This window comes from Macaca mulatta, chromosome 7 (assembly GCF_049350105.2).
Source record: "Macaca mulatta isolate MMU2019108-1 chromosome 7, T2T-MMU8v2.0, whole genome shotgun sequence".
NCBI lineage: Eukaryota > Metazoa > Chordata > Mammalia > Primates > Cercopithecidae > Macaca > Macaca mulatta.
The window spans coordinates 72,436,322-72,455,426 of NC_133412.1; the positions used below are offsets into that span (position 1 = coordinate 72,436,322).

Consider the following 19,105-nt stretch of genomic DNA (forward strand, 5'->3'; position numbering starts at 1 on the left):
GCAGCCTTCTCTGTCTGTCCTACTCAGGGGTCTCTGGCCCCCCACTCTCTCCCTTAAGTCCTGAGAACACCCCCTCAGGCTCCTGCTGGTCCTCACAAACAACATCCCTCCTCAGTCCCACACCTCCATGGCTCCAAAGGGGACACTGGGTCAGGAGTTCCTAGAGGGGAGCAGCAGTTGCAAGACCCCACATGGGGAGCCCCTACCTTGGCTGCACAGCCCCTGAGGACAGAGTAGCTCTGGGGATGCCATGGGCCTGTGGATGCCCTCCCAGGGAGAATGGGTGAGCCTCTCCCAGGTGCGGGGGCACAGCCTAGAGGGTGGTGAGTGTGCAGGGGGGGGGCTAACTCAGATCCACAGGTGAGCAGGGGAATGGGGGTCTTCATTGGCATGAAACAGCTGGCACTGGCCTCACCTGACTGCCAGATGCCCACTTGGTCCCTGGCCAGACTCTGTTAACAGCCCTCAGCCCTCCGCCCACCTCTCCCAGGGCCCACCTCCCCTCAAACACCTTCGATCAGATTCCACCTCAGAATCGAGGAGCAGCCCCCACCAATTCCACTCCCAGCCCCAGACACCACAGGCAGTGGGGCATCCTACAGGAGCCCTCTCCAACCCCGCCGGGAACCCCACGGGAACTCCACAGGCTGCCCTGTGGGATCAAGTAAGGCTGCCCACACTCAGTGCACACACACATACACAATCGTGGGGACCTGATCCCCAGTAGGGCATGAGCCCAGAAGCATAGCCCACCCACCATACAGAGCCCATCAGCCCACCCAGTTTGGGGCCCAGGGTGGTGATGTCAGTAATGAGAGTGGCAGGCTGACAGGGTTGATGGCCATGCAGCAGAAGGAGATGAAAAGAAGACTCCTGACCCCATACCGGGTCCCCACCCTGGTCACGAGATCATTAGTGGATACTCCTGGATTTCTATCCACCTACAGAGAAGAATGTCCAAAAGGAGCTGGACTTGGCACCCCGCCTCAGTGCCCAGTGTTCCCCCTCCACAGCCCCGCACCTTCACAGCCTCAGCGCTCCTGCATCCTGCCCCGGAGAGGCCAAGAGCTCCAGCTAAAGTCACACAGCAAGTCAGAACCTGGCTGGGATTGGAACCCACGCCTCCCGTCGCCTGGAGCTGGGGCTCAGATGCGATGCATGTTGTGAGGGCGGCAGAGCCACAGGCCTGATGCTCAGACATGACACATCCTGTTGCAGGGAACTGGGGATGGCAGCACCTTGGGGCAGAGGGACAGGCCTCCAACCCGCCCCTTTCTCCACCAAGAACTCCCTCTCCAGTCTCCTTGGCCATGGCCTTCAAGTCCCCACTTGATGACAGCAAGCTCACCTCCACCCAAGGCAGCCCATCCATCTGCAGCTCTGACTGAGTTCCACCCTGGACCTGGCTCTGCTCTGCAGCACTGGGTGCCCACTGCAGACCCAAGTTTGGGGCAAGGGTTCCAGGCCCTTAGACATTCCTAGACAGCAAGTGCAGCCCCTGAGTCTACCATTACCCAGTTTGCAGGTCCCAGTCCCTCCTGCCTGCTACCTCCTGTTAGTGTCCCTGTGGGCCTACGTGGGACCCAGAGTGGAGCATCAACTGGCTGGGTGGCTGAAGGCCAGCCAGCTCCTCCCTCTCTCTGAAATGAGACAACTTAGGGAAAGCCTTGGCTCCAGCAGCTCTGGTAGTGTGGGCCCACCACACCCAGCTCTTGACAGAGTTGTGCACAGCAGGCGTGACTGGGCCATCCCCTGCTTCATATCACACTCATTGCTCCTTGTCATACAGCCTCCCATGCCTGAGCCAAGGCTCTTCAGCCCTCCTCTGTCTGTGCCTCTCTAGACCCAGCCTAACATGGCTGAAGAGTTAATTTCCTAACTCTGAAAATATCTCCCAGCCAGCTTGGCCTGTGCCTGCGGTTGACCCTGGGCCATAAGGCAGAGGCTGGAGGGTCTCCCCAAACTCCACACAGCAGCGGATACCCCACTGCTCCCCACACTCCCAGTTCCAGGCCTTCGACCCTCCGTCAGCATCCCCCTCACGCCTTCACTAGCACAACCTGATGTCTCTGAGCCCTAGGCCTGGTGAGTTACAGCCCGTCCATCCCTCCCAATGTCCTCGTTGCCGCCTCCATGGGCCCATATTACGGCGTGCACATCTGTCAGCCTGTGGCCACCACCACCACAGGTGTTTCCAGGGAGACAGTCTCCATTTCCAGGGAGACATCCAAAAGCCCAGCACCTCCCTCCCCGTCCCAGTTCCTCCACCCACTACCCTTTATGGGGATGGAGATTTGGGCTGTAAATATTACCATGTCTTCCCTGCAGAAGGGGCTGAATGGGGCCTGAATACATTGCTATTCCCGAGGTCACCGTGACCACAAATGCCCAGTCATAGCTGTTTGGGCGCATTAAGGCATCACTCTGACTGCGCTGGCCACCCTCCCTGCCATGTCCAGGGCCCTCCCAGCACCCCCTCCACCATGGATTCCCTCCTGCCCTGCAAGCCTTAAGACAGAATCTGCTCACGGTGGAGGTGGTCTGGGGGGCAGGTCACCTGTCCTGAGGCTTTAGCAGGCAGGCAGGCAGGGAGGGAGGAGGGAGGGGGGAGGGAGGGACGGAGGGAGGGTGGGTGGGTGGGTGACTCTGACTGAGCCCTCAACTTTGGGGCCCCAATATGACCCTTTGTATATCAGCCACCGTGTCCTCCATAGCTGTGCAGGGGTTGGTGTTATGCAGAAGAAAACAAGCCTCTGTCCAAGGTCCCATACCTGGTTTGAGGTGATCTAGGATTTGAACCTAGATCCTTGGACTGCAAAGCTTCTTCTACCACAGCCTCGGCCCTCAAGGCCAGAGAGTTAAGAGCTGACACATTCTAAGCATTGTACCTATTTTCACTAATGTAAGCCTCACTAGACCCCATGAGGTCAGCACTGCTAATACACTCATTTTACAGACACGACACTGAGGCATAGCCAGGGCCACCCAACTTCTAGGTGGAGAAGCAGGATTCAAAGCCAGGCAGGCTGGCCCCAGAGGCTGGTTCTAAATACTCTGCTTAGAGCCACTACCAACCTGGCCAGCTGGGGCATTCCCACCATCTAGGCAAATCTCAGTCCCTTCCCAGGGGCCTTCCACCCTGCAGAGACAACCCTCATTGCTGAGATAGCACTTCGGGAGGAAGCCCAGGAGCTCGGCCTGCCACATCGAAGGTGCTCACCCCAGCCTTTCCCCAGCCCCAGCCTCAATTACAGGGGATAGTGAGGATCAAATATTTACAGTGTGGTCACCCAGTCAGTGGTATGTGGTGGTATTATTGATTACTGTTGTTGTTATCTCGGTGGGGGTCTGACCCCATCATTGTAGGCCTTCTGACTTCACAGGCCACAGCACAAGTGCACACACTTGCCTCTCCCATACACACACACACACATATATACACACAAGTATACCACATACATATATACACACACATACACACACACACAGCCTCAGAACACAGAGCGAGTGCACGCCATTCACTCTCCCTCCAGGCCTGTCACTGTATTAGTGTCCTAGTGTTGATATAATAAATCACTACACACTTGGTGGCTTAAAAACAAAAAATTTTATAAACAGAAATTTATTCTCAGCCAGGCTCAGTGGCTCATGCCTGTAATCCTAGCACTTTGGGAGCCCAAGGCAGGAGGATTCTCAAGGTCAGTAGTTTGAGGCCAGCCTGGGAAACTTAGACCCCATCTCTCCAAAAAAATAAAACAAATTAGCTAGGTATGGTGGCACACACCTCTGGTCCCAGCTACTCAGGGGGCTGAGGTGAAAGGATCACTTGAGCCAGGGAGGTTGAGGTTGACATGAGCCATGATTGTGCCACTGCACCACCTGCCTGGGCAGCAGAGCAAGACCTTGTCTCAAAAGAAAAGAGGAAGGAAGGAAGGAATGAAGGGAGGGAGGGAGGAAGGAAGGGAGGGTTTGAGGGAGGAGAGGAAAAAAGGAAATAAATGTATTCTTTCACAGTTCCAGAGGCTAGAAGTCCAAAATCTGTTTCACTGGGTCAAAACCAAAGTGTTGGGGGGACTGGCTCCTGCCATAGACTCCAGGGGCATATCCATTCCTGACCTCTTCCAGCTTCTGGTGAAAGTGTTGGGGGGACTGTCTCCTGCCATACACTCCAGGGGCGTATCTGTTCCTGGCCTCTTCCAGCTTCTAGTGAAAGTGTTGAGGGGACTGGCTCCTGCCACAGACTCCAGGGGCGCATCTGTTCCCAGCTTCTTCCAGCTTCTGGTGAAAGTGTTGGGGGGACTGGCTCCTGCCACAGACTCCAGGGGCATATCTGTTCCTGGACTCTTCCAGGTTCTGGTGAAAGTGTTGAGGGGACTGGCTCCTGCCATTTCCAGGGGCATATCTGTTCCTGGCCTCTTCCAGCTTCCAGCCCTGAGAGTGACCACGGGCATCCCTTGGCTTGTGGCCGCATCACTCCAAACTGCCTCTGTGGTCACATGGCCTTCTCCTCCCCTGCAGTCAAATCTCCCTCTGCCTCCCTCTTATATGGACACTAGTGATTGCATTCAGGGCCCACCCAGATGATCCAGAATCATCTCCGCAGCTCAAGATACTTGACTATCACATCTGCAAAGACATTTTCCATGTAAGGTAACATTCACAGGTTTCAGGGATGCAGGCCTGGATATCACTGAAAGCCACCATTTTGCCTGCCACAGTTAACTGCCTCAACACTGCATCCCAGACAACTAACAGGCACATCAAACTTCACATGACCACAGCTGAGTGCCTCATTTCACCCCAGCTGAGTTTGCTGACTTCCCCTCTCAGATCAGATGAGTTACCCCCATCTTTCCAGCTGCCCAAGCTGCCCAAACCGTGGGGCCAATTCTTTCTCTTATCCCACAGCAGATCCACCATCAGCAAAGCCTGTTTGTTGAACTTTCAAAATCTATCCAAAATCAACCACTTCTCACCACTCCACGGCCACCACCACAGACCAAGCCACCATCTCCCTCCAGGATTATTGCAACAGCCTCCCCCCAGGGCTTCCTACTTCTGGCCTGCCTCCTACAGTGTCCTCCACATAGCAGCCAGATGGACCCTTAAAACCCAAGTCACGGCACATCACTCCTCTGCTAAAACCCCGCGGTGACTCCAGTCTCACTTAGAGCAAAAGCCAAAGCCCTGAGAGCGATCTCCAAGTTCTGGACCCATCTGCTCCTTGACAACAATTCCTCCCCTCTCTTACCACTCACCCCCACCACCTTCTCCACCCATTCTGGCCTCCTCCTTCTCCCCTGACTGCTCCTCACACAGGTCAGGCACACGCCCACCTGGATGCCCCTGTTTCCTCTGATTGGAATGCTCTCCTTAGGCTTCCATGTGGCTCCCTGACCTCAACACCCCACTTGACCTAAAAGCCTCCTTCTCAGGGAGGCACCCCCACTCCTGACATTTCCTTTCCCCACTTCTCCTGTGTTTCTCCTTGACATGATCACTATCTAACACAGTACATATTTTCCTTATTTATCTTGTTTAATATCTGTCTCCCCTACTACAGCAGTCCCCAACCTTTTTGGCACCAGGGACCAGTTTCGTGGAAGACAATTTTTCCACAGCCCAGGGTTGGGGAGATGATTTTGGGATGATTTCAAGTGCATTACATTTACTGTGCACTTGATTTCTATTATTATTACATTGTCATATATAATGAAATAATTATGCAACTCACCATAATGTAGACTCAGCGAGAGTCCTGAGCTTGTTTTCCTGCAACTAGATGGTCCCATCTGGGGGTGATGGGAGACAGTCACAGATCATCAGGCATTAGATTCTCATAAGAAGAGTGCAACCTAGATCCCTCGCATGCGCAGTTCACAATAGGGTTCTTGCTCCTATGAAAATCTAAAGCCTCCACTGATCTAATGGGGGCAGGGCTCAGGCCATAATGCAAGTGATGTGGAGTGGCTGTAAGGACACATGAAGCTTCATTCGCTCACTACTGCTCATCTCCTGCTGTGTGGCCCAGTTCCTAAAAGGGCTGGTCCCCAGGGGTTGTGGACCCCGCCCTACTGGAAAGCAAGCTCCATGAGGACAGACTCCCAGATCCTAAAACAGTGCCTGGACTAGTAGGTGTTCAATAACTATTCACACATTCATTCACCCTGTAGGCTAGCATGGAGCCAGCACCGGGGGATACTGGAACCCAGTGGTGAGCCAGACACTGCCCCTGACAAGGACCATCCAGGGTATTACACACAGTGACGGGGAAGCCCAGAGTGCCACAGGAGCTCAGAGGTGGGAGAGATCAACTCAGCCCAGGGGGCTGGGGACAGCCATGCTGAGGAGGGCTTTACAGGATAAGTAGGAGTTCACTGGCAGGAAGAGACAGCTTCGCAGCTGGCAGGTGGAACGGCTGGTATGAACACCAGGAACAAAAGAGTAGGATGTGTTCTTGACACAGGGGAGGGTACAAGAAATGAGGCCAGTGGGCTGGGCAGGAAGTATTTGAGGGCCTTGGAGAGCAGGTCGGGGGGTTGAGCTTCTCCCCGTGGGCAATGGTGGGCCAGTGAAAGGGAGAACATGGCAGGCGTGTGGGTCTGGAGGCTCCCCACTCAGATGGCCAACACGCAGCAGCCTAGGCATGGGGAGAGGTGGGGTATGGGGCCCACCTATCACGCACCAAGGTAAGGGGTTGGAAATGCCCCCAAATTGTGTCCTCATCTGGGAAGCAGCTCAAGCTATAGTGTCATTATGGAGCGTCTTGTATGCCCAGGCCTGTGCTGGGAGGAGACCTTGGGGAGTATTAAACCAACTTCCCCCGACCCCCACCATGTGAGGACACAGCAAGAAGGTGGCCATAGGCAAGCCAGGAAGACAGCTCTCCCTCTGACCTGACCTCAGACTCCCAGCCTCCAGAACTGTGGGAAAACATGCTTTCTGGTTCAAGCCCCCAAGTCTATGGTATGCTGTTGTTGTAGCCCAAGTGGACTAAGATAGATGAAGAAGTCAAGGAGAGCTTTCTGGAGGAGATGAGGTTTTGGCTGTCATAGCAGAGAAGACAAGCCTGGGCTGACTGTATCTTGGACACCGCAGACCTGAGGCCAAGGCCCATCCTTCAACCAGCCCACAAACCCTCAGTGATTTCTTTGGGATTTAATTTCTCTGCTGAAGAGCACAGGGGCAGTCCCCAGATTGATGGAACTTTGCATGTTGCATAAAGTCCAGGCGGTTCCCTGAAGGCATGGGTAGGGGGCTGGAATTTCTGGCTCCTGAGCACTGGATTCCAGTTTTCCCCTTCTGCCTCCAGCAAAGGTAACTCAGCCAGGCTGGAGCCAGCCAGGAATCAATGTGCAAAAGCCTCCCTCTCACCCAGCTCCCACGCCTAAGGAGGCTGCTTGGAAGCGGGGATCTGAGCTGGGCTCTGAATGGCAGCAGTGATCAGGAATGCAGTGAGAAGCTCTATAAATAAATATACATTTTCATAAGACATGTTTAATTAAAGTGGATGAAAATTCATTTGCTTTAAGAAAATTAGAAGTGCCCTAGAGGATTTCAGAAGGAGGCCAAGAGTCCCTGAATCTAAAGGCTCCTTAGGAGGCTTGGGGGTGGGAGGCTCCCCAGTCGCTGCACGTGGTGCCTCAGAAATAGACAGCTCACATCTACATCACACTCCGCACTCCGTACACCACCAGGCGTGTTCACATGGAGATGGCAGGCGTGATCAGCCCTGTGTTTGCCAGGCGGAAACTGAAGCTCAGAGGGGGTTGTGACTTGCCCAAGGTCACACAGTGGTCTGTGGCAGGCCCAGTGGGGAGCTGCCAGTGTTTTCTGTCAGTGCTGGACATTTCATTCATGCTCCACACAGCGAAAGCCTCTCACCCTCAGGGCCCCTGGCCGGAGCTGCCACCTCCCAGGTTCCTCTCATCTGCAAAATGGTAGCCCTGGAGCTGTGGCAATCAGCACACATGGGAAGGCGGAGGGAAGCAGCCTGGGGGTTGGGGACAGGAGCCAGAAAGGGAAATGACCCGAAATCAACAAGCGTTCCAGAATTTTAAGCAGTTTTTGGAGGAAAACAAGGAGCAGATTCAGCTGTAGCAATTTGCTCCAGGGGAAAATTATGTTCCCGTGCTCTATTATACAGAACAGAAGGAACATTAGGCAGGTTGAAGACTTGTTAATTTATTTCTCTGTTTGTTAACGGGCTCCACACGATGCTCAAATGTGCGCACGTGTACACACACACACACACACACACACACACACACGCCTGCATACACATGTGCGTCAGCAGGAGGTGGCCCCAAGTTTTCCTGCTACCTTCCTATCAGGCACCACTCAAGTGGTGCTTTCTCTGCTGCAGCCAGGGGTCTGAAAGAAGGCCACATGCAGTCTAAGGACTGAGGTGAGCCCCTCAGTATCCTCATCTGAAAAATGGGCTGGCAATGAGATGAGCCGCATATTAGGGCAAAGCCTTTGACCTTGGACCAGAAGTGAGAAGGTCCCCAGTGCTGACTGAAGGCCTGATGCTCCACTTGCATGGCTCACTGGCTCCTCAAACCCGGCAAGTTCAAACCAGAATGCCTGCACCTCCACCTGCGCCAGATTGCCCATCTCAAAAAATGGTGCCACTCGAGCCAAACTGACCCAGCCCCGACCAGGACTCTCGGACTTCCCATCCCATGACCACTCTCCAACCCTTCTCCCAGCCACCCACTCCTCGCCATCTGCACCACCACCCTGCAGCCATGACCCCACCTCTCTCCTGGGTCCCTGCACCCACCTCCCCTCGAGGCTCCCTGCTCTTCCTGCCACGGCCTCTAATCCATTCTCTCCACCCAGAGGCCAGAACAGAATTTGGAAAGCACATATCAGGCCCTGTCACTGATCGGCTTAACCCCCTCCAAAGCACACCCCTGCTCCTCAGCAGGGTGGCTAAGGCTCTGTTTCCCACCCCTGTCCCTGCTCTCTCCCTCACTCCCCACACACCAGCCACACTGTCTTCCTCCTGATCTCCAGAGATAACCAGCTACTTCCCACCTCCCAGCCTCTGCCTTGACATTCAGCCCCTCAAAGTCACCTCTTCAGAGAGGCCTGCCTGGATGCCCATTGGAGCAGCTCACCCCACCCCAGCCACTCCCAATTCCACAGCCCTGTTGTTTCCCTCCTGGACTCAGCACAGTCTGCGATTACCCAAATTACTTGTTTGCCGTGCTGTTGCTCCCTCAAGACGGGAAGCTACCTGGGGGGAGGAACAGTGCATAACGTTCTAGCTGCTGGGGATACCGCGCTTCATAGGTGTTTCATCAGCACTTGATGAGCGGGTGAATGAAGGAGTGAATGAAAGGGCAGGCTGGCTCCAAGCCAGACGGGAGAGGTGAGAAGGATCAGGGTCCCCGTGCCCAAAGTCTCCTGCCCGTACCTTGGTAGGGCCTCAGCACCTCTTTTGCTCAGGAAAGGGAGCACGTGGGGCCAGTGTTCATGGAGGAGCATCTATAATCAGGGCCCTTTTCTCTAAACAACTTCATGAAGCAGCTACAAGGAAGCAGAGAGCTTCACCTCTCTGAGCCCAGTCTCTTTGTCCATTTAATGGGGATAATCCTAGGTCCCAACTTCTAGGACTGCTGTGTGGATGGATAAGACTGTATCTCAAAACTGTGAGCAGCTGCTGCTGCTGCTAAAACAAATCTCATCTCTTACAGAGGAAGAAGCTGGAGAGATTGTGGGAGTTGCCTGGAGTCCCAGAGTCAGAAAGCAGGGAAGCTAGACCCAAATCCAGGCTCGCCTGACTCAGGAGCCAGTGCTTTTTTTTCCTCTGTGCTGGACCCACTCCAGCCGGGAGTGGGAGGTGGGATACAGGAAGCCTTTCTCCGTTTGCACCTCAGTGGTGTTCATTTATGTTCCTGAGCACAGACTGACTTTGCCTCACCTTTCCCCCAGGTTTGGTACAGAGACACTAGGAACCTGGGAGGGCTGGCCAGGGAGGACGGTGCTGCCCCCACCCCACTCATCCCCGAGGCAAGGGACCTGGGAAGGAAGCAGCTGCCCAAGCCTGGGACAGGTAAACTGGGGCATGCTGAGAGCCAGTCTGTGAGGAGCCTCCTTTGGGTCGTCTGAGATGGGGGGACTGGCAGGCTGGGGTCTCCGGGAGGTCTTAACAGGAAGAGTTTGGTTTGCATAGCAGAGGAGGAAGAATTGCCCTCCAGCCAGCACCTTCCCCGCCCTAGCCAAAAGCACAGAGCCAGCAGAAGAGAGCAGAACGCAGAAGGCCGTGGGGCTCTAAGGACACATGGAGGGCCCACTTAGTCCCACTCAGGCCAGCTTGTGTGGTTGGAAGGCCTGGAGGCTTACAGGTAAGGCTGCCCTAGCAGAGACCCTGCCCAGCGCCTGGCTGATGAGGGATCGTGCTGCAGGCAGCCAAGGTAGCTTCCCCTTGCAGCCAGTGCACATTAAGAATTATTCCTCTTCCCACCTGTGAGTGAGAACATGAACAATGAGAACACTTGGACACAGGATGGGGAACATCACACACGGGGCCTGTCATTCGGTGGGGGAAGGGGGGAGGGATAGCATTAGGAGATATACCTAATGTAAATGACGAGTTAATGGGTGCAGCACACCAACATGGCACATGTATACATATGTAACAAACCTGCAGGTTGTGCACATGTACCCTAGAACTTAAAGTATAATAAAGAAAAAAGAATTATTCCTCTTGTGAGCAAACAATTTGTTACAATATCTACTGTGCATTTTTCCCGGCTGGGCGCCCTCCCATACATCCCGAATTAATCCCTGAAGTCACTCAATTCATTTAGGACATGCCTGAGTGTGCCTCTCCTTTTATTAGGGAAATTTTTCATTGTTTTGAGGAGCTCATAGGTTTTAATTTGAGGCCAAAATTTTTAAAGCCTCTCTCAGTGGCTCCGAGGCATGAGTAGTCTTACATCTGGGAAGACCCCCTAGGTTCCCAGACCTCGTAGGGCTTGGCTGGGGCCACCAGACCCCAGAGAGAAGGGATCATGGTGCATGCCCCCCAGGGAGCCAGGGACTGCAGACCCCAGGGCTGTGTGGCATTGGGTCATACCCTCGACCTCTCTGAGCCTCCCTAAGAAAGGCAAAGCCAAGGAAGACTTCGTACTGCGATATAGTTCTTTCAAGCCTGCCCAGGGAAGTCTGGGGTCATCACCTGTAAAAACCACAGCCCTGGGGAGTAGCACGGGGCCACTGAAAAATCATGATGTGTGGAGTTCCGATTTGAAACAGGGCCAGGGCAGGCCAGTCATTCGCCTCTCCCAGTTTCCAGCTCCTTAAAATGAGTCTAAGAGCTGGCGCCCTCTCCAGGCTGTCGTGCAAATTACACAAACCCAAGCTAGGAGTGAGTCTGACTTAGGGCCTGGCACAAAGTGGGTGCTCCACAAGGGTGAGCCTCCCCGGCCCTCTCAGCCCAATGCGGACCCCTCCCACATCTCCTTCTCTTGGACTTCAAGCAGCCAGAGCCCCTGGCTCACACATTTTGGCTAAAGGTGGCCCACAGGCTGATCTCCACAGGTGGGGTCCTGCCAGTTTGGGCAGCAGCCACCAGCCTCTTCCCAGGCCTTACACAGTCCCTTGCACTTCCCAACTGAGGCCCTGGTGTGTGGGGAGGCCTGTCCATAGATCCTATGCTAAATCCCGCCCCTCCCTGCAGCCCCCAGGTAGGGCTGTGTGCCAGGATCCCGGCTGTTTGACGTCTCCCTGCCCTTAGTCAGCAGACAGTGGTCCCACCCCCAACTACTGGTCCTCCACCCCCACCAGGGCTCCAGGGCTGGGACCTCTCAGAGCTCTGACCCCCAGTCAGCAGCAGCTCTCGGACAGCTCATACCCTGTTCCAGGCTTACTCCTCCTGCCTGTTCTTTGTTCACACTATTCCCAAACACACGTGCTCTCTGTCACTCTCTCCCACCCCCACCTTCCCCAAATCCTCACGAGCTCTAAGGACCAGACACCTGCAGGAAGCCCTCCCTGACTTCCCCAGCTTTTATCTCCTTCCCTTTCCTGAGGCTCACAGCATTTCTCCTTGATCCCTCTAACTTCACATTGCTACCCAGAGGCAAGGACCACGTCACCTACTCATGATGTGGTGGCCAACCCCAGGCAAATTCCACTGTGTACTTAGGGAGAACAGACTCATTCAATGATGCGGGGGAAGGTCACAGAGGACTCTCGCTGAGACAGTACAACACCTCCGTGAGGTAGGTATCATTATGTCCATTGTGCATATGGGAAACTGAGACTGGAGAAATGAATCACTTGCAAGAAGCAAGCAGGGCTGGGACAGGAACTAGCACCACCTAACAGTGCCGTTAAGACACAGCCCACAAATTCAGGTTCCACAGGCAAGACCCACCAGGCCTGGGCCCAGCAGGTTCACCTGTGCAATCCCATCTGATCCTCACCACCCTTCAGGGAGGTTACTGTGCCACTCGGGAGGAAAAAAAGGTCCAGAGAGGCTGAGTCACTTGCTCGAGGACACCAGTAAGTGGCAGGGCTGGGACTTGAATCCAAATTCTTTCATCTCCCACTTGGTCAAGGCAACCGATCAGGACACCTCACCTCATCCTGCCCACCACTCCTAGAGTCTGCAGGACCCATTAAAAATCACATTATCGAAGAGTATTGAATGATAGGAAAATGATCTTGGTATGGGATTAAGAACAAAAGGCAAGTTAGAAAACAGTAAGTACAGCTTGATCCCAATTATGTCATAAATACATGTTTTGTAGAAGACTGATGGGCTAAACACCCAAGAGCTCACACTTTTCTATAAAGAACACACATTACTTTTTTTATAACCAGAAAAATAAAATGTTTGAAAAGCACCTTACAGATTTCAAGGCTTAGCCCAGGTGTGACTTGTTCCAAGCCCTGCCAGATCCCAGCTGACTGTGGCCCTCCTGCCCTGTGTCAGCTCCCGCCTGCATCTCCCTGCCTCCTGAGCTCCCCATGCCCCTGGGCTGTGGTGCCTGTGGGTGCTGCTGTCTGCCTGGGCAGTGGGGAGGCTGCTCACGCCCCTGCCCCCTGCCCCCTGCCCCCATCACCCCGGTTGCTGCACAGACAACCCTGACCCCATCCTCTCACCCATCTTCCAGCAGCAATTACAGGTTAAACTGGAGGGGCTAATCAGCTGCTCATTCTACCCAGAGCCAACTAATTACCAGAAATATGTTGATGGTGCTAACTGGGCTTCGGAGCAAGGCCTCGTGTCTGGGAAGGAAATCCAGGCCTCTGCTTCCGCCAGCTTCAGTGTGAGGACAGGGCTGGCTGAGCCTCAGCCAAACACAGCTGTCACCCGATCCCTCAGGAGAAGGGAGTCCAGGCCTGCTGCCTGAAGAGCCGCCAGGCTTCTTCCTCTGAAAAATGAGGACAATCCGCCAGGCCAGCCTGCTGCCCATAGCCCACCCACCATTCCCTCTGTTTAGCAAAGTCTTTCTGCAGCTCTCTCATGGGTGACAGAGGCCTGTCAAGAACAGGGGATTGGCCAAGATATGGGGTAGAGGTGACTTGTCCAAGGTCACAAGCAAGCCAGAGGTCAAACCAGGCAGCAAGCCAGGTCCCCCTCCTTCCCCATCTCCCACTTCTCTGGGACATGCTGTTGTTTCTCCACATTCCTTCACATGAACCACAAAGTGAGAGGACTTGTCACCTCCCACATTCTGGGGATCCTGCTCCTCATGATACAGTCTAAGAACCTATCTGCTGTTCACAGAGAGCCAAGGTCACCTGGCTGCCAGTGCTTGTTGCACAAACACACCTGGGGTCTGAGCCTCATCTCTCCCTCAAGGTGTCTGGACCCACATGCTGTCTCTGGTGTGGAACCCTGTTAAACTCCACACATTAGAGCTAATGCCAGCCTCTTGACAGTTTCTTGGACCCTGATTGTCTCAGTCCACATGTTCTGGCTCCCTCCCGACCTGAAATCAGGCACACATTTGGTCAACAATGTGACAGGACCAAAGACAGAGCCCTGCAGCCTGCCCTTAGAGACCTCCCATGCCACACGGAAACCCATTAGCCGGAACTGTCCATGAAACCCAGTTGCTGGGAAGAACACTCCAGGCTTCCAAGCTGCCTGCTGGAGAGCCCTGCTACAGCAAGGGCTGGCGGCAAGTGGCACCGCCACAGAAACCTCCTGAGCATGGCTGCATGTGGGGAGGGAGAGATGGGGAAACCCCCAGAAAGAGGGCCCCACGACAGCCTCCCCTACAGACCCCACACCTTCCACGGCTCACACCACCCCCACCCTGCCCTGCTGCCCAGAGTGGCATCTTACCTAGGGTTGGGTGGGTGTCTGGGAAGTACAGCTGGGTGGGGCTTAGCCTGAGCTGGATTCAGTTGCCCTCTCCACCTGTGGGCACTGGAGCTTCAGGACCTGTGGGCGCAGGAGGCTGTAGGGAGAAAGAGGAGATGGCTGTCAGCTAGAGCAGGGAAGCAGGTGGTCGGGATGCAGTGGGGGCCACACCTGCAAATGGGTCTGATCCTGCCTGGTTGAGCCATTAAAAACTCAAACATCCCACACACACACTCTGACACACACACACTTGCACACACTCACACATGTTCTCTCGTTCACTGGCAAACTTATGCTTACACACATACACACACACACAGAGCACTAGCTGGGGTAGGCAGGCCTCTGGGAAGGGCAGGGTTTGTGGCCCCAGCAGGCTGGAGTCTGACTATGCCTCTCCCACCAACTGGCTCTGTGGCCCTGGGAAAGCTACTTCCCTCATCCATAAAAGGGAGATATCATCTCTCCTGCCAGGACTGCTGGGAGGATATATAGAGAGAAGGGACACATGGCCTGGTGCACAGTAGGTGTCCAGCCAATGCCACTGCCTGCCTTCCTCCCCAGCCAGGACCCAGGAGGCAGGCCCCAGGCTAATCCCTGAGAGGGGACGATGGGCAGCACCAGAGTGCCTCTCCCTGGGCCTGAGCCTCAACTTCCGAGGCCCCAAGATCCCTACAACCCCCCACCTACTCACCCTCCCATCCCCCAACCTCTCCTGCCTTTCTTTTTTAAGGTACAGAGACAGAGTCTTGCTCTGCACTCAGGCTGGAGTGTAGTGGTGCCATCATAGTTCACTGCAGCCCAAACTCCTGGGCTCAAGTGATCCTCCCACCTCAGCCTCCCAAGGAGCTGGGACTACAGGTGTGTGTATCACCACGGCCAGCTAACTTTTTAATTTTTTTGTAAACTATGTTGCCCAGGTTGGTCTCAAACTCCTCGCCTCAAGCAGTCCTCCCACCTCAGCCTCCCAAAGTGCTGGGATTATCCACGGAGTCATCATACCCAGGCATCCTGTTTTATTCCTTCATTATATATTCTCCAAGGGTTCCTCTAGACCAGACGCTCTGTCCTCTGTGAGTAGGGGAGGGTGCTAGGAAGTTCTGGCTCCTTGGAAAGGCTCTGAGGCCTCCATGGTGCAGGATATAAGCTCAGCTCAAAGTCCAAGGAGGCGAGTTAACTCCCAGCTCTCCCTCCTCCACGTGGCCCTGGGCAAAGCTTCTTCCTCTGTACCTCAGTTTCCTCAACCTCTCAGACCAAGTCCCAAATCTCTTTCTGAGCTGCTGCAGAGAGGTTTCAGTCAGATCTGTGTTTCCCAAAGTAGGAGACACATGCTTCTGGGAGTGCACAAGGGGGTTTCGTGGTATGCAGACAAACGTTTTCATTTTCAGTTATGTGTTTCTCTATCTGTGTATTGGGAAAAAAAAAATGACAGGCACATCACAGGTGTGATTTCCTGGATGTGTGCTTGGGCAGCATCATGGTAATCCACCTTCAAACATAAGTCAACATGAAGACAAGGATTAAGAAAACATAAGTGCAGGGGTTACCCAGGGGTGGTTTCAACCGTGATGGTGAAAGGGAAGCTCAAGAAGCTGACATCGAACCCAGCACCTGGCTCCCGGCAGCCCTTGAGAGGGCAAGCAGCTTCCACCTTCCCTGGAGGGCCAGGCCAGCCCCTCCTTTCTGCTCGATTTCCCATTGGGTGCTGTCCAGCACAGGCCTAGGACCCCAGGGGCATTCACAAGGCCTTCCGGAAGGGAGAGATGGAAGGATGGGTGGATGGGGCTCCAAGGTGACTGCTATAATGTGGGCAGAAGATGGAAAAGCCCTTAGGGTCCCTCCCACAATCAACATTCTATCAAATCTATCAACATTCTATCAAATCCAGTGAATGCTGGAATTTTTAGCCACGTGGTAGGTGAAGATGTACGAGATGCTTTGAGGCCGGGGTCTTCCTATATTATGGGCTGCAGACTTCTCCAAGGATGCAGAGAAATGGGTGCTGAGCAGGCTCCAGGGCCCACTTTGGCTTTCCCATCCTGACAACAGAGCCACGAAGCAGTCCGGACCAGTGAAGAGAGGCCTGCCCAGCCCCACAGTTCACCATGGTGTCCCAAATTATGGCCCTGCTGCCAGCCGGCCCTGGGTGCACCTCCCACTAGTTGCTGATCCTGGAGGACAGGAGAGAACATAGCGGTGCCAGCCTGGGACAGAGGGGTAGCAGAGACTGGGCAGCTCCTCAGGCCCGGGTACCCTAAGCCAGGTCTAGCCAGACAGAGGCGCTGTCAGTGGCCTCCCAAGCTGGATCCTGATAGACTGGCATGAGCCAGCCAGGCCCAGGCCAACCTGGGCAGCCCTGTCCCTGGAAGGCCTCTAGACCACCTGGCTGGCGACCCTGAACCCAGTTCCACCTGAGCTGGCAGGGTAAGCCATCCCCACAGTGCCATTCCGGGCCCCCACCTGCTATACTCCAAGACAATGAATGGGCCTCCCACTCCCTTCCCCCAAAATCTTCCTAAAGCTCCCACTCTCCTCTGTGGCATCACAAGGAGTTGCTATGGAAATGGGACCACAGGCAGAGCATGACAATGATTTGGGGGCAGGGGAGGAGATGCAGTGGGAGCCGGGCACTCGCCTGGACACAAGGTCTGCTGGTGTGCCAGGTCCCCAAAAACATGAAACCCCAGCTGCAGGCCTCACAGCCAAGGAGAGTGCAAGGGGCTGCAGCCAAGGTTGGGGGCCTCCTACCTGCTCTTTTGGCTCCTTGCCACCTCAGTGGAGCCCAGGGAGCTCTCAGCCTGTGTAGCCTGTGTGTTTAGAAGAATGAACAAATGCCCCAGAAAATGTGAGACCTCCACAGAAACAGCTATCCAAGGACTCTGACAAAGTGGGTTCAGCACTGAGTGGGGCTGGCACGCAGTACACATTCAGCAAACACTGATCACACAGGGCCCTGGCATGTGTGCTGCGTGTGTATGTCATGTAGGCCTGTGCCTGCTCTGGCAACATGGAGCAAAATCACAGAGCTTGAGAGGCCCACGCCCACTGTACAGATGGGGAGACTGAGGTCCAACCAGGGTCAAGGTCACACAGAAAATCAACCAAAAGTCAAGTCCAGAGCCCAGGTCTCCTCTTCCCCAGACCTAAGCCCTCTGATCAATACCCCTAGCTATTCCCTCATTAATTCATTCTACTTCTGTTAAGTATGTACCATGCGCTTGGTCAGTGGAACAGGGAAATATAAAGGACACTGCTCCTGCTCAGAGGAGACAGACCATCATGATCAGAGGGTGGGTGCCAGGCCAGAAGGCCAGGGACTGCAGGAGCCCAGGGAAGGGTCCCTCAGAGTTTTAGGTTATGCACTTCTGAGCCATGCTTCTAAGAGACCTCTGAGTTTCCTCAAGTTTTCTCCCAGCTGCTCCCCCAGCCCAAGGTCCCACTATAGTCCACTTGGGGCCCACATCTCCAGGATGTAAAGGGGGATATTTCTCATTAGCACCTCAGGCCCCAGGAATGAGGAACTATGAGGAAAGTGCCTTGCTACCCAGAAGTAACTCAAAGAATGTGGGCCCCAGACTTCCCTCCTCCTCCCCAGCCTCAGCAGCTCCCACATTGTTCATTAAGCCTTTGCCCTTTCTCTCTTTCTTTCCTGGGCACCTCCCATGAGCCAGGCATGACACTGGGCCTGAGGTGAGCAGAGAACCAGTGAGCCCCACTGGCCACCATCCTGACGGAACACAAGTCCCTATCTCTTTGTCAGCAACATGCAAGCTCTCTCCTGTGATTTTTGGTGTTTTGTTTTGTTTTGTGTTGTTGTTTTTTGGGATGGGGCTGTACTAAGAGAACAAGAGGTAACACCTTTCAGAGTTTGGCTGGGAAGACCCGCCAGTGCTGTAGGTTCCATGCTTTCCAGCAGCTATGACAGCCGCCCAGGACCTATGTTACACAGGTGGAAACCAAGGCCCTGAGAGGTGGCCAGCTGGACTCTGGGAAGCTCAGCCCTGTGAAGGCAGGATGGGGAAAGACCAGCAAGGACAGAAAGGAGGGCCAGGTCCAGGACTGTGGGAAGGGAGGAAGAAGCTGTCTTGGAGGCTTCCTGATGGAAGAGGGACTAGGATTGGCTCAGAGCCCGCCCTCAGGCTCTGACAGGAAGAGTCTCTTCTAGAGAAGAAACCAGGCCAGGGCCTCCCCTGCCAGCCCACATGACTTGGGCGAAGGGCACATTCTGTGACAGCCATCCCATCCCCAACCCACTAAGGGCTGCCGCCACAGCCACCTCACACCCCTAGTTACTGCTGCCTGATAGGAAACCAGCTGGGGACGGGAAAACAGCAGAGACAGAGGAATGGGGGCAAATCATATGAGAGACAGAGGCTCTGAAAGAGAGTGGCAGCGACCCCAAAGCCAGCCAGAAAGAGGGAGAGCTGAGAGCTGAAGATGGATGGAGGACCCCTCCCCTCCCTCAGAGGCAGGCCTGCAGCTGCCAAGAGGAACAGACACACAGCTGGGAAGGAGCCTACAAACCAGAGCTTTGCAAAGTTTTTTCAGCAACAAAGTTCTTATTTGAAATGAAATCTGATGCAGTGGGAAGCGTTTCTATGCCAGACATTACATCCTGAAGCCATAAAGTGAAAATTCAACAAATCCAACTACTGTACATAAACGTGTAAAACATCTGTACGGCAAAAGACACATAAACAAAGTTAAAAGGCAAATGAGACACTGGAAGAAAATATCACTAATATGCAAAGAGCCCCTACAAATCAATAAGAA

The 19,105-nt window shown here is 54.4% G+C and overlaps 1 pseudogene across 1 annotated transcript in view; it reads right to left on the reverse strand.

Annotated features, from left to right (window-relative positions):
• Positions 1-19,105, reverse strand: part of UBE2Q2P16 (Putative ubiquitin-conjugating enzyme E2Q2-like protein) — a 69,514-nt pseudogene that overhangs the window by 32,237 nt on the left and 18,172 nt on the right. Inside the window, exons 2-3 of the transcript XR_003731385.2 lie at positions 15,335-15,736; positions 14,315-14,429 (exon numbers count right to left, since the gene is read on the reverse strand). The product of XR_003731385.2 is annotated as a Putative ubiquitin-conjugating enzyme E2Q2-like protein (transcript). The remainder of the gene's footprint in view (positions 1-14,314; positions 14,430-15,334; positions 15,737-19,105) is intronic.